General features: G+C 34.2%; 1 pseudogene; it reads left to right on the top strand.

Moving 5' to 3' along the window:
• Positions 1-9,309: 9,309 nt before the first annotated feature.
• LOC145015039 (dehydration-responsive element-binding protein 1D pseudogene) lies at positions 9,310-10,367 on the top strand (annotated as a pseudogene).
• The last annotated feature ends 5,460 nt before the right edge of the window (positions 10,368-15,827 follow it).

Below are 15,827 nucleotides of genomic sequence, written 5' to 3'. Positions count from 1 at the left end.
CAAGTTCATGTATAATCTAGACTTCCTCAATTTGTCATTCAAATGAAATATTATAGCTGTATACATCTTAAGACATGTATTTTATATGCTTTATATTGTTATCGTCCTTGATATTTCTCTTGATTTCACTTAAAGGAGCTAAAGACACACATATGTTTTGCATTTATAACTCACACACACTAGTTGAAAATGTTTAGGGTCTTTTCAGGCATAAATCATGGAGTCAGCATCTTAGTTAACTCATTATACAAACATGGTGCTTGACTATATGGACCATACATAACAAGTACCAAAAATATTAGATAGTTTTTTTTTCCTTATTTAGGCTATAATCTTGGCATAATGGTTACAAGTATTTCAATTATTATAATTGCCATTTGAGGGATTCTTCATCATACAGTTTGTGGATTTAGGTTGTGGATTCTACTTGTAATGAACATGAGCTAGGGTTGAGGATTCTACCATTAAAATAGTGATGATTTAGCATGGGTTTGAAAATGTGTGGGTTGATTTGATACTGATATTTGATGCAAAAGGTTTATGAGATGGAGGATGAAGTTGTTGTTGACCAAATTACTACGGTTGTTCCTTTAACTCACGAGAGCATACTCTTTGTGAAAGGCTTCCTATTTGAGACCATCACCAATGATCCCTTTGAATGAATATGGTCATAGCATTAACATTTAATCATGAGAAAAGGTTGGGATGACAGATGAATAGTTTTGAACTTGTTGAACTAATTGGATATGTGGTTATTAAGGTTGAAAAGTATACATAGAGTTTTAAAAAGGTTAAACTGGAGATGATTGAAAAGTTTGAAATGAAGGTTTACAAATTTGAGTTTATGCGAGTTGATTGGACTAAGCCATATGTTGCTAATATTTAACATGAGTTTTAGCATGTGTAATGAGGTTTGGAGTGATAGAGAGAAAAACTAGTAAGCCATATAAGAACTTCAAAATGGTAGTTACACCATAACATAATGTTCTTGGAGATTACAAAAGAGATATGCAATAACCATCTTTTTAAGTCTTTCATTCCCTTGAAGAAACATCTTGATCATGATCCACTTAGCAACAAGCATATTCATGAATTGTATGTTTGTTTCCGGTACTCCTTTTATTGTATCATGACTAGTTAGGTTTTGTAGAATAAACAGAAAATGATTTCAAGCACTCCTCAATTTTTCACCCGAGGTCATCTGAAAGATGTTAAAATCATTTGTGACATAAGTTTATGTTTCATCTATAAGTTATCCATTTTCTTCAAACATACTCCCTAGCATTAACCAAACTTCTCTTGTATGTTTGAAAAGTTTGATGTAATCGAATAAGTTTGGCGGAATACCAAACACAAGTTATGTCTATGTCATTTCATTATTCTTCAGTTTCTCCATATCACTATTTGAGATCTACCCTTGTGTTTATTAATCTTTTTGGTCCCAAGCCAACATATTCAACATGTAATTAAAATGACTATGAACCAGAATAAGAAGAATTACAAGCCAGAATAATGAAACCATACTATATTGATTATAAGGTTTCAATAACCAAGAGATAATTAGATAACATACTTTGATTATGAACACACTCTTGATTGATAATCCTTATATATATATATATATATATATATATATATATATATATATATATATATATATATATATTGATGAATTATGAGCATAACATCATTCCTATGGTGTTCATGCAACCCTAATTGCTTTGATCTAGGTTTTTCTAATTTGAACATACAACATTGAATATCAAAGCAATAAACCCTAATTGACTGGCATAGAAATCTAAAAATCACATATGAATAGGGTTAGGAATATTACCGTGATTGTTATGTAGCAATAACAATCACAAACCTTCTTGATCTTTACTTCTGAAAGTCTAGTGCCCCAAGTATTGCATCTCTAATGGAGTCACAAACACCATAAGCAAAAAGAATGAACAAGAGAGAGAGAGAGAGAGAGAGAGAAAGAGGAGAGAGAGGAGAGGCACAAAAAACGTCCAAGATACTCTTAGTAATGCTTAGCCACATTTTTTGGAGCCTTAGGGGTCCTTATATAGTTGAGGCTACTAGGGTTTTCAGCTTAGAAACCCTAATCCAGTTGCTTAGTCCTTAAGCAGCCCAAAGATCCTTGCAGAAGCCCCCTTGGACGATTTCTATATGGACTCCCATATAGAATTCGTCCATTGCTTCCTTATGGATCTTGAGCCCAACTCTATAACTATCTTATAATTATAATATTAGTCCTCTTAATTTAATTAATCTCTTTTGACCACAAAATCAATTCTAAATTAATTCTTGATCAATATTAATTAAACAATATGATTTCTATTTTAATATATTATTCACATAATATATTAATAAATCACAATTAATCCTCTTTCTCCTTCGTTCATCCTACCAGTTGTTATGGTGAAGGCAACCCAAAAGGAACATGCTCATAATCGGGTCAAGTACATACCAAAATAGTTATGGGCTTAGACACATAATCCAACATTATCCCACTTTGATAAGTCTAATAACTATTTTGCAAGTACAAATTCAGAACCTGATCAGCAATCATAGCTTTCAAAAGTTGCTATCAACTCTGATCTTATAAGTAATGTGTCCTTTAGATAAAGGGATCATATATTCCTGCATTCTAGATATCGTATAGTCATGAGACATGGATTACAATCATTCTCTCAGTCTATGTGTTGTTTCCAGATTTCCGATTTATGACGACTGGCAATAGACTACAATTGAACACATCAACTTAGTCCTAGCTTGGCCAAGCTCTTAGAGTGTCATCACTAAATCATTGAGGGGCCCACATATATCTCTTTTATTCCACTTTGGGTAAAAGGAATGGATAAACTTCAACTCATATGCTTGCTTTATTTACTCATGTGCGTTTACAAATTATCAATGAGCAATTGACTCGTAAACTGCAACTATATGTCTCCATTTGAAGAATATAAGATATTATCCTCTCACTAAACACTCGTGATAAAATCCATGAAGCGATTCAAGTGAGCATGGATTTAATCAAATACTTAAATCTTATTTCATAAGTACTCATGAACGTTACAGTAGACTTTTGTTATGTCTAATACACTTTAGACAATCTACAAGCCAATTCATGGCAGTCTTCTATCATACCTACTTCCAAAGCATGAGCGACTGTGGATGGTTTGAACAATCTTATTATTCGGGAAGTCAACACTTACGAAGTGAAAGACAAGAATAATACTAATCCTATATGGCCCCAAAACTTTTGAGGATAAATAAAACACCTTTATTTAATCACCATATTGATTACTCATTAATAATTGTATAATGTTTTGGATAATCAACTTATTACTTGAATTATAACAACAATTGTCCCATGCTCCAAGCATGCACAGTATGTTTACCTATGGTCCTTACTTTGTGAAATAGATCAATTGAAAATATTACCAATGATGCTCATTTCAAAATTCCTAATCCTTATCACTAGTGTAAGAATACGAAATTCTTGCCACTATTAGAATATGCTAGATTCTAACGTTTTATGCAACGATCCTTTCGTAATCTCATAGAGCCAAAGTAACTAGGACTTTGCCAATGAAATTACAGATTTCTCTATTGGAGATTGTTACAAGACAACTCCATATATGCGAAGTCTCATATTTAAAGTACATTCCTTTAAACATCCTTCTTTTTGGATTAGATGTCTAAGCCCATAACTATTATTGATATGTATTTGACCCGAGAGTAGCATGGTCCATTTGGGTCGCATGGCATCGGAACAATTGGATAGACAAAATGAGAAAATAGATATTTATGATTTATATTAATATATTATAAGTTCTAATATATTAATATGGAATGATATTATTTAATTAGTATTGATCAAGAATTAATTTAGAATTAATTTAGAGATAAAAAAGGAACTAAATAAATATGGACTCTTATATATATAGGATGGGTCAAGTTCATTTAGGTTAGGCTAAGCTTGAATGGATAGTCCATGGAGCTTTTAACCCATGGATCCAGTGGAAATGAAAGGTCATGGGTATTAGGGTTTACATGAATGTAACCCTAATCCTCCACTCTATATAAAGAGGTTTATGGTTCATGAAATAGGACTAGTATATAGTACACATTAATTGAAAAACCGATTTCATAAGTGTGAACCTAGGTTTCCTTATTCTCAAGTTATTCCAATTTGTTTTTGGTGTTGTGTGATTATATTTGAGGTGCAACACTTGGGGAACTATGCTCTTAAAGGTCCAAGACTTCAAGCTCCATCAAAAGGTATGTCATCTATCTAGGCTTTGTAGTATAGTTACTTCATATTATGCTAGTTAGGATTAAAAGCTTGGAATATTAAATATTTGCATGTATAATAGAGAAAACATAGATCCAAGGTTTATAGGGTTGCATGTACCCCTTAGGAGTGTTAGAATGCTCAAAATTCATCAGTGGTATCAGAGTCTAGGCTTGTTTTCATTTATACTTGATGCAAATTGCTGAAAATCGAAGTTTGTATGCCGTCTGGACAACTGAGTCGTCGAGTCCATTAAGGGACTCGACGAGTCCATGCCTAAATTAGTCCAACTCGTCGAGTTGGTTCATGCACTCGATGATTTGGACCTCCTGACAGCATATCTTCGAGTTTTATGGCTGTAATTGGTCTAGAATCATTACTTTCAAATGTTTTTGACTTATAAAAACCTATTTTTCATGTGGTAATGATTATGGTAAAACAATTTCAAGGTTATTATTAAATTTTCATGTTTTATATGTATTTATGTAATTCTTGAAATTATTGATATGATTGTTCATACACTTATGAGTTTTAGTAGATCATAGGAATTATTTGCAAAATTGTTTGTTAGTTAATTCTTGATCTAAATGTTTTAATGGAGTCCATAATTTTTCCTTAAGTTATGGATCACCAAAAGTCATTTCTTTTAAAGATCCATTAAAATTCATAGGTTACACAATTGAAGAGTCTTTTTTTGTCTTATGAATTCCATAACTTGTCCTCAAGTTATGGATGTTCAAGAGTCTCCTCATTAATCTTTTTAAAACCTTAATTAAACTCATAAGTTATGAAAATCCAAAAGTTTTTGAATAGTTCAAAATTTTCACTCAAGTTTTGGAATTTGTAAAGTTTCCCCTCATGAATACTTTAATTCAAAGTTAAACCTTAGAATTTTAAAAGTTAAAATTCAACCCTTATACTTTATTGTATTATAAGTTAATTATATATGTATATATATATATATATATATATATATATATATATATATATATATATATATATATATATATATATATATATAAGAACAAAGTCAATCTTACCATTAATAGGTCTCATTCACGAAGCCGATCTATAAGGGGGGTATAAGGTTACTGCCTATAAAATGACAGTTTAATGAGTGTCCACTCTCATCCACCGCTTCCTTGACTGGTGGAGGGTCGTTATCCAAACGGGTAGGACAAGACTCTAATTCTTCCTTCATTATAAGTATAATAACAAATATAAAGTAACCAAACCTTTTATAAATTCCCAATCATAGTTACTTTAGGAGAATGTGAATTTGGTGCTAACCCATGAAATTACACTTTGCACTTTAGTTATGTCGTTAATGGAGCACATGTGGTTAACCGGCACACTAGATTGAATTTAACAAGGTAGGCAAAGGGTAACTTAATGTTTATCATAAGATCGGTGGAGCGCGTGTGGTTAACCGACATATCGATTAAATGATAAATATTAAGTGTACCAATTATATTTGCATTGTTATTCAAACATTATTTGTGATCCTCGGCATCTTAGTCACAAACTTGAGAGGGCACAATCGAGATTGAAACATGTCATTGAAAAGTTCAATGAATATCAAAAGAATTTAGGAGTTTCAAAACCAATTACAACCTAATAATACATTTCGGTTTTCATTGTGGAAATTGGTGAATCGTCATTCACCTACCTTCAAACATTTTGTAGGTTGGATTACGACATCCATCTTCCAAGTTATAAAATAGTGTGTTGGGTCCTAGCCTTAATATTTCATATTAGGTGTTATATTAAGGACTTGAATCAACTAACTTGAATTTCTCCCATTGTAGATGTCTAGTTTAGACAACTATGATCTTCCCAAATCTCTTGGAACAATCTTTCGTAATGAAGATAATGTCCCGCAATTGAATCATGGAAATCATACTTCTCTTCCTCCACCTCCTCCAATTATTCTCCCTAACCTACTGGCAAGCAATGTCTATGTGTGCTCACATCTTGGAAGATTGACTTCCCAAACTTCCATGGACATTGACAATGGTAACATTGGAAATCTAGAAAAGCTTTCTCTTCCCAATGGAAAGGGATCAGCCATAGTCAACTCGGTTGACCAAATGGTAAAGAGAAATGCTAAGTATGAGATTGTCCTGTGTACCATTCCCAAATGGTCCATTTGTTTCTATTTCCAAAGGAAGGGACATTAGTTGCGAAGCTACCCTAACTAGCTGAAAGATCTGAGAGAAGGAAGAATCAAAAAGTTTCACAAGTTCAGTCCATATGAGTTTGGATTTGTCACTAACCTTGTCTTGTGATTATGGTTTTGACAAAATTCACATTGATAGGAACACATACACCATAAAATCTAAGTTTCATAAGGTTGTTCTCTAATTCATGAAAATGATGGTGAGGAAACGCTTTCAGTATATTTTATGTAGATAGCAATTATGATATTTGCATTCTCAAAGTCATTAGTGGAGCGTGTGTGGTTAACTGACACACTAACATGGACTTGTGAGAAAGGTGTATGATTTTGAAAAAGTTTTATCAAAGCATCTCATATCAGAAGTCTGAAATTTGGTAAGAAAGTTAACAAAGTATTGATTTCTAAAAGTCTAGCTGATTTCTGGAGACATATCAAAGCTAGTGGGAGCATAAGTATTATGCTAATAATCATCATGTTAGTGGGAACATGATAATTATGATAAATATTGCATGTTAGTAATGTTAATTATAGAAAACAAAAGTTTCAATTGGGAAAAGTTGTTTTGCTATAATTAAAGGAGAGGAAATTATACTTCATTTCAATTCTAAAAGCTTTGATTAAGATTTTAATCATCTTTAGTCAAGGATATATATATATATATATATATATATATATATATATATATATATATGTATATGAATTTTATGTTGGAATGGCTAAACTTAAGGGAATTCTATATATATTGCGTTTTCAAAATTCGATTATGATTTTGACATCCCATTTCATAGTCGAATTATGAAAACGTGGCAAATAAAAAATATTGTAGCAAAAGATTGGTCTAGGATCATGTCTTTATGTGAGACATCATGAATTGTGTCCCATATGCTTTGGGTATAGGATCGATTACATGTGCTATAATATTTATCCTTTCTAAATTTTCCAAATGCCTACGACATTAAGAGGAATAAATCTAGAATTGGACATGAATAAAATGATTAAGCAATTGTCGAGGAAAATCTAAGGTTTACCAAAGAGTGGTTGTTCATGGACAGTTGGAAGTATAGTGGTAATTTTGGAAGGACCATATTTGACATATTCTGAAAGAGGCAACTCTTGTTCAGAAGTGGTAGACAAAATGGGAATACGGAGATGTCTCCATAGGTGGAAGTTATTTAATCTGGGTAAGATTAGAAAATTTAATGCAAGAAGGATGTTCAAAGCAATGTATTTTAAATATGAGACTTCTTTTCCATGGAATTGATCTCCATTGGAATACTCTGTATTGTCTGTTGACAAGTTTCCTTTAGACTCTGTCGGCTAATTATCGGCCGATTTTAAATTTAACATTATGAGAATATTACATTGTTAACGACCGTATAAAATTCATAACTTCTACCTACTGACTCCGTTTTCGACTGTTCTTTTATCGTTGAGCTCGTATTAATGAGATATTCAATTCTCAATTAGGTTATGTCGGCTAAAAATCGATCTATTTGAAATTCGAATTTCGGGTTGGATACTGATATACAAAATCTTAGAAAAATCATAACTTCCACATACGAAGTCAGATTTTGGCGTTCTTTTTATGCACGATCTCGTTTTAATGTATGCTACAACTTTCATCTAGTTACCTAAGGCTAAAAAGAAGTTTGACAAAAATTCACTTTTTACGATTACCAGTGGTGTGTCGGTTATGCCGTAAAACTTCGACAGGTCATAACTTCTTATTTATAACTCGAATTTTGGCGTTCTTTATATTTTCGGGGTCATTGTCACGAGCACTACCACTTTCTTCATTGATATTGGGTTTATCTACAAGTTTACTTTTGACGTTTTACTCTTAATTTATTATATTTGATAAATAAGTATAATGCACATAAAATCACATAATTCACATAATATTATAGTAATTCCTATTTATTACTTCAAAGTGGGTTACAATGGTTGATCCTAACTATTACATCATCACATTAATGCTTAGTCTAGAAACATGGACGTTACAGATAAATTACCTACGGAATGAAATTTTATTCGAAAAAGCGTGGATATTGATTTGTTGTCGTGCGCTACCTATTCTTTGCATGTGGAAACTATTGAACATATTTTCTTAAAATGCAAGTTGGCGGCCAATATTTGACAAAGAGTGTTCAGATGAGTTGATTTGGCGTTTTCGGGTTTGGATACGATTCATGAGTTATTTTCTTGGGTGGATGTGGTACGCATGTCTACCAATCGAAAGAAAGCTTTGAATTTGATTGTGGAGACGGTGATTTGGGTGATTGGGAGATACCGAAATAGTTTTTTATTTGGTGATACGTCTCCGATTAAAGACTTGTTATTTAATAGCATTGTTGATTGTTTTTTTATATGTTCCTGCATACAAACAATAAGGTTCATGCTAATAGGGTTAAGCGGTTTCAAAACACAATTTTAACTATTTATGTATAATTGGTTTCTAGCTCTTTGCTAGCCTGATAATAAAAATGTTGCTGGGTTTTATTTATATTGGATGTAAAATAGATTGAAAAACTTACCATGTGTTGTGTAAGTGTTAAACGGATGTATAAAACTAGGCATTGATTTTACACAAAACTATTTTTTACATCAAGTACTACCTTCGAATCTGTTGGACCAAAGCTGTAAGGTACCCAATACTATAGGGACAGTTCTTAATTTACCCTACTAAATATCACGCGTTAAAAATAAGATAAAAGTAAAGCCACCTGTCAAAGCTTCCTTCGTCTACCACGCAAACTACCAGCTGGTAACCCTACCACAAAGTGCTCCACAAAAATCTATATATACATCGCCATTCTCATATCAACAAGTTAAAGTCACTCACAAACACTCCCAACAAACAATTACTTCACTCATAACTCATAAGTCATAGCTTATAGTTAACTTCCAGAAACTACCAACAACCATAACTTCACCACATATATTTGTCACACTACCAGCGTATGGATGCCTTTATCGAATCTTACAACCCATTTCCATCCGTATCATCAGAAAGTGTTCCATTAGCACACTTTTTGACCTCAAATCGTCGCAAAAGTGCAGTCTTGAATGCGGCTGCTGAATCAGAAGTGATGCTGGCTTCACGAAACCCGAAGAAGAAGGCCGGAAGGAAGAAGTTCAGAGAGACTCGACACCCAGTTTACAGGGGAGTGAGAATGAGGGATAACGGGAAATGGGTTTGTGAATTAAGAGAGCCGAACAAGAACATGAGGGTGTGGCTAGGGACTCATCCTACAGCTATAATGGCAGCAAGAGCACATGATGTGGCGGCGTTTGCCTTCAGAGGGCGACGGGCGTGTTTGAATTTTGCTGATTCTGTGTGGCGGCTGCCGGTCCCGAAGTCTAGCAGTATAGTAGATATACAAAAGGCCGCTGCAGAAGCTGCGGAGGCTTTTAGATACATGGAGTCCGAGGAAGAGGTGGAGATTGTTGAAACGAAGGAGTTGCCGGAAAGTCTTTATTACGTGGATGAAGAAGATATTTTCGAGATGCCGGAATTTTTTGTCAGCATGGCGGAGGGACTGATGGTAGCGCCTCCGCAGACGGTGGGATATAGCAGTTATGAGGATGACGTCGAAATTTTTGTTGACGAGTCTTTATGGAGCTTTTAGATTTAGTGAGCCGTGAGCGTATATATTCACATTTACTCTTTTTGAATTTAAAATAGATTGTTGATTAACTTTCCCTCATGACTAGTTGATTTTTGTAGACTAGCCAATGAGATGCATATAGTATGCAACACGTTTGCATTGTAAAAAGAAATATGAATTCTATCAAATAATTGGGTTAGACTGGTTAAAAAACGAGTTCCGAGTTTGGTAAAAATCACTTTTTTATATAATATGTTCTCAATGTAGATATGGAAAAACCACGATCCAAGTTCTATCATGAGTTAATGTATTTTATTAAATTATTAAATCATGAATAAGAAACATTGATATTTTATGTTATAATGTATTATTGATGTACTAGGCTGAGGGGGTAGGAAGGTGCATAGCCCCCCCACCCCAAATATGGTGGTTTTAAATAATTTAAAGACAAATTGGTAAAGACCTTAAAGATGGTCTTGAGATATTTAATGGAATTCTTAAATGTTGTATTTATGTCATTTTTATATAATTTACATCCTTGTTCCTTTGACGTGAGAGTGAAACTGTGAGACATTTAATTACAATTTCAAATGTTACATGACCCTTTTATTTACAACTTAGTTCCCGTTTAATAGACATATTTTCAGGTTTAAAAATATCTTTTTGCCTAAATTAATCGGAAAGACTGTTTGATTTAAAGTTACATTAATTACACTTAATTCATTACATATATAACAATATAATAATATACATAGGTATTGAGAAAAATGACAAGCAGAATTGAATCAATTATCCGACTTAACCTACTATTTATAGATTTGGGGGAATGATCGTTGAGTTTGTAAAATTTCATTATGCACTGTGTAGTTTACATTTTAGATTGTTTTTACTATTCTAACCCGATATAGTGTGGTCTGAAAATGTGACATGTCTATTAAGATGCATTTTGAACCGTGAAGTTGTACATCATAGGCTAAACATACCATTAAGAATTCACATGCCAATCTTTAATTCATACCTACGCCTTATTCAACTAGTGTATAAAAATGTTAACCCTAACATTCCCTTATTCAAACATTATCTGAACTAATTCATTCACTCTACTACCAGATTAAGTAATTCTTTCATTTTCATATAAACACGAGCTCATCTAAGCATGTTACAACAATATATGAAGATGATATGTGCAATTGTAACAATGAAGGTTGTTCTTCTTATTCCCCTCTTAACCTATTTCTAGAAGTCACCGTAGATCATCTTGACTTCTATCGTGGTGGACCACAACTAGGTAAGATGCTCGATAATATATTTCAAGCAGTGGTGGAAGTTGTAAAGGACTAATAATTTAACGACAAAAGAGTTGGATACTTCATGAATGTTTATACATTACCTTAGTAGGTTGAAAGATATGCTTAAATTAGACACGAGGTACTAATAAAAAAAATTGAAGTTAGCAGAAAAATAGATTGGTGGAGTGGATTGGGAGATCGACATGATTATGACAAAACATGATCATCTTGAAGTTGCATTTAGAATTATACATGCTTTTCTTGACATGTGGACAGAAGTTTAATTATTTTATTTAAAACGTATTTTTACATCTGCTAGGATATTTAACTAATTATCCTTCAATCTTTAGACATGTTGCACTAAAATGAGTACATACCAGACTGGCCATATATTTAAATCAACAACGCATTCCAGATAAGTTTTATATAAAGTGCATGTTATGTAAACTAATTGCCACAACATCCAAGGAAATATAATGTCATTACTAATGGTTTAATTATGAAAGCTTTTACATTCCATATATATTGTTTTATAGGACATTACGAATGGTTTATTTATGAAGGTTTTTTTAGATTAGTGTCTAAGACCATAATTATATTGGGTATGTACTTGACCCGGTTGAGCATGGTTCTTTTGGGTTGCCTTCACCAATGCAGCTTGACATGGTGATTTATATATATATATATATATATATATATATATATATATATATATATAGAGAGAGAGAGAGAGGATATTATGGTTTATTAGTATATTATGAGAATAATATATTAAAAGAGAAATCATATTATTTAATTAATATTAGTCATGCATTAGTTAAGAATTAATTTGGTAGCTAAAAGAGATTAACTGAATATAGGGGACTGGATTACAATTATAAGATAATTGAGTTTTGGGTTGAGAATCCTTATCGACTAAGGCATGGATGAAATTAAGATGAAGCCCATCTTGAATTATTCCAAGGAGGCCTTATTCTAGAAGGTTCCTTGCACTACTTAAGGCCTAAGCTATCCATTACGGTTTTGACTGAAACCCTAGCAGTACAAGTATAAATAGACCCCTAGGGCATCATTTTTCGGCCACTGGAAACCCTAGAAGAGTTCATACCCGAAATTGTGTCTCCTCCCCTCTCACCAATATCATAATCTTGCTTGTGTTGTTTGTAAGACATTAGAGGAGTGACATTTGTAACTCTAAGCTCCAAGAGAAGAAGAGATGCATCAAGATCTGTTGGACCGGTACCACTAAAGCATTAGGAAAGAGAGGTACGAGATCATCACTTCGATGATCACGCCAAAATGGGTAATGGTGAGTCCCTTACTGCTCATCTGCAAAAGATGCAACCAGTTACAGATGACCTAACACATGAACAAGGAGGAGGTCACTTTGATCAAGTTTCAAGGCTTGCTGAGAGCAACCTCAAAGAGCAAACGTAAGGGAATGTCCTGTGATGGTACCTCTTCTAGCGGAACCAAGGTTGGTCCTACTAAACCCAACTCCAACCCCAAGGAGGCAGAGTGTCAAGGACGGAAAGATAAAGCCATACCTCGCATGTATTTACACTATTAAATATAATGATTCAACACATGCGATTTCTTGGGTTCTTGATACAAGATGTGGTTTTCACATTTGTTCTTATTTGCAGGGCCTAAGAAGAAATAGGGATGTGGAGCATGGGAAGATAAACTTGATCATGGTGAGCAGAAGATCGTCGCCTGTCACCAAGATTGAAGTTTACTCTTTAGTGCTTAGTAATGGATTAGGATTAGATTTAAATAATTGTTGCTATTCGCCAGATATGGCAAGAAACATCATTTCTTTTCATGGTATATAGAAAAGGATTTAGATATTCATTTGATAATGAAAAGGGTTTTATTAATGCTTATCTTAATGGTGTTTTCTATTTTGAAGCATTACCTTGTAATGGAATGTATGAAACTGTGATCATTGTAGATAATTTAGGAAATGATGTGTTGTGTATAGATTCTTCCAATAGTTTGGATAAAGCATGCTTGTGGCATTGTCGTCTTGGACATGTCAACAAGAAACACGTAGCCCTTCGCATCCCTTGTGGTGGATCAAAAGGGCCCACACACATCAATGTATATGAGATCCAATAAACCCTCACCCCTTTCACAAGTACCAGTGAAGGGTGACTTGGTCATCTTTCCAAGTAAACAAGACTCACACACGTCATCGTCCCTTAGTCATCTTTCACCGATGACTATAGCAGATATGGGTATATCTACTTAATCAAGCACAAGTCAGAAACCTTTGAAAAGTTCAAAGAATTTAAACAAGAAGTGGAGAATCAGTTGGGCAGGAAAATCAAGATGCTTCGATCCGATCGAGGTGGAGAGTACGTAAGTCTTGAATCCTACGACTACCTCAAGGAATGCAGAATTATTTCGCATTGACACCACCTAGGACACCACATTTGAATGGTGTGGCGAAGAGGGATAATTGAACCTTGCTAGACATGGTTCGTTCCATGATGAGTCGTGCTTCTCTACCTATCTCATTTTGGGGGTATGCGTTAGAGACTGTCGCCCATATCCTTAGCTTAGTCCCTGCCAAGAAGGTTGCCAAAACACCTCAGAATGTGGACAGGGAAAGTTCACTCGTTGGCACATATCAAGGTTTAAGGGTGCGAGGCTTTTGTAAGAAGAGAGACTCACAAAAAGCTCGAACCTCGTAATGAACGATGTATTTTCATCGGCTACCTGTAGAAGTCCTTTGGATATCTCCTCTAAAGACCGAGTGACAATGTTGTGTTTGTTGCGAGGAGAGGGGTTTTTCGAGAGCGAGAACTCATAAGCCAAGGTGATAGTGGGAGGCAAATCAATCCTGATATGGCCTTGGCTTTGAGCATGGTCAGCGGATATCAAGGGAACCCTGGTAGAGCCCATTAGAGCGCAGTAAAGAATATTCATAAGTACCTTCGGAGGACCAAGGAATAGTTTCTAGTCCTCGGTGGGAGTGATGACTTAAGGGTACGAGGGTATAGTGATGCTAGTTTTCAGACTGATAGGGATAACTACCGAACGCAGTCGGGATGGGTCTTTACCCTAAAGTTACTGTCTTATGTTGATTATTTACCTATTTTTTTCGTTTTGCATGTTTTGACTTCCTGAATAATAAGATTATTCGGACAGTCCACAATCGTTCATATGTTGGAAGTAGGTATGAAAGAAGACTGTCATGAATTGGTGTGTAGATTGTCTAAAGTGTATTAGACATAGCAAAGGTTTGTTGCAACTCTCATAAGTGCTTATGAATTAAGATTTGAGCATTGGAATAAACCCGCGCTTACTAGTATCACTTCATGGAAGTTATCTCGAGTGATCGTAAGACGATAATATCATATAGTCTTAAAAGTTAGATATATGATTTATTGCTTGCGAGTTAGTTGTGCATTGATAATGCGTAAACGCATTAGAAACTCGATGTTATAAAACACATTGTTGTGTATGATTCAATGAGTGAATGGTAAATGTATATAAGCTGAAGTTTATCTATTGCTTTTATCCTAAGAGGGTAATAGCGATATCTGGGCCCCTCAATGATTTGGTTTGACTTATGTGTCGGGCCCGTTCAGGACTGAATTGTTGTGTTCAATTAAGTTCTATGTCAAACAAATCAGAGACCGAGAAACAAACTATTGAACAATAAGTATGACTATGTTCCATGTAATTGTCCGCACAATATCTAGAACGGAGTACTATATGATCCCTTATCTAAAGGACAAGTTACTGATAAGATCAGAGTTCAACAACATCCTTGAGAGCTACGATTGCTAATCGGATTGTACTTGCACTATATTTATTGGACTTATCCAAGTGGGAGATTGTTAGATTAGTGTCTAAGACCATAACTATATTTGGTATGCACTTGACCCGGTTGAGCATGGTCCTTTTGGGTTGCCTTCACCAAAGCAGCTTGACAGGGTGATTTATGGAGAGAGAGGATATTATGGTTTATTAATATATTATGAGAATAATATAGTAAAAGAGAAATCATATTATTTAATTAATATTAGTCATGAATTAATTTGGTGGCTAAAAAATATTAATTGAATATAGGGGACTGGACTGCAATTATAAGATAATTGAGTTTTGGGCTGACAATCCTTATGGACTAAGGCATGGACAAATTAAGATGAAACCCATCTTGAATTTGTCCAAGGAGGCCTTATTCCAGAAGGTTCCTTGGACTGCTTAAGTCCTAAGCTGCCCATTAGGGTTTTGACTGAAACCCTAGCAGCACAAGTATAAATAGACCCCTAGGGCATCAGTTTTCGGCCACTAGAAACCCTGGAAGAGTTCATAGACAAAATTGTACTTCCTCCCCTCTCTCTATTATCATCCTCTTTCTTGTGGTGTTTATAATCCATTTGAGGAGTGATATTTATGACTCTAAGCTCCAAGAGAAGAAGATTTAAGCCATT

Source organism: Lactuca saligna, chromosome 9, assembly GCF_052625555.1.
Source record: "Lactuca saligna cultivar CGN05327 chromosome 9, ASM5262555v1, whole genome shotgun sequence".
Lineage (NCBI taxonomy): Eukaryota > Viridiplantae > Streptophyta > Magnoliopsida > Asterales > Asteraceae > Lactuca > Lactuca saligna.
Note: the sequence above shows the minus strand (reverse complement) of the source record. Positions and strands in the feature narration are given on the sequence as shown.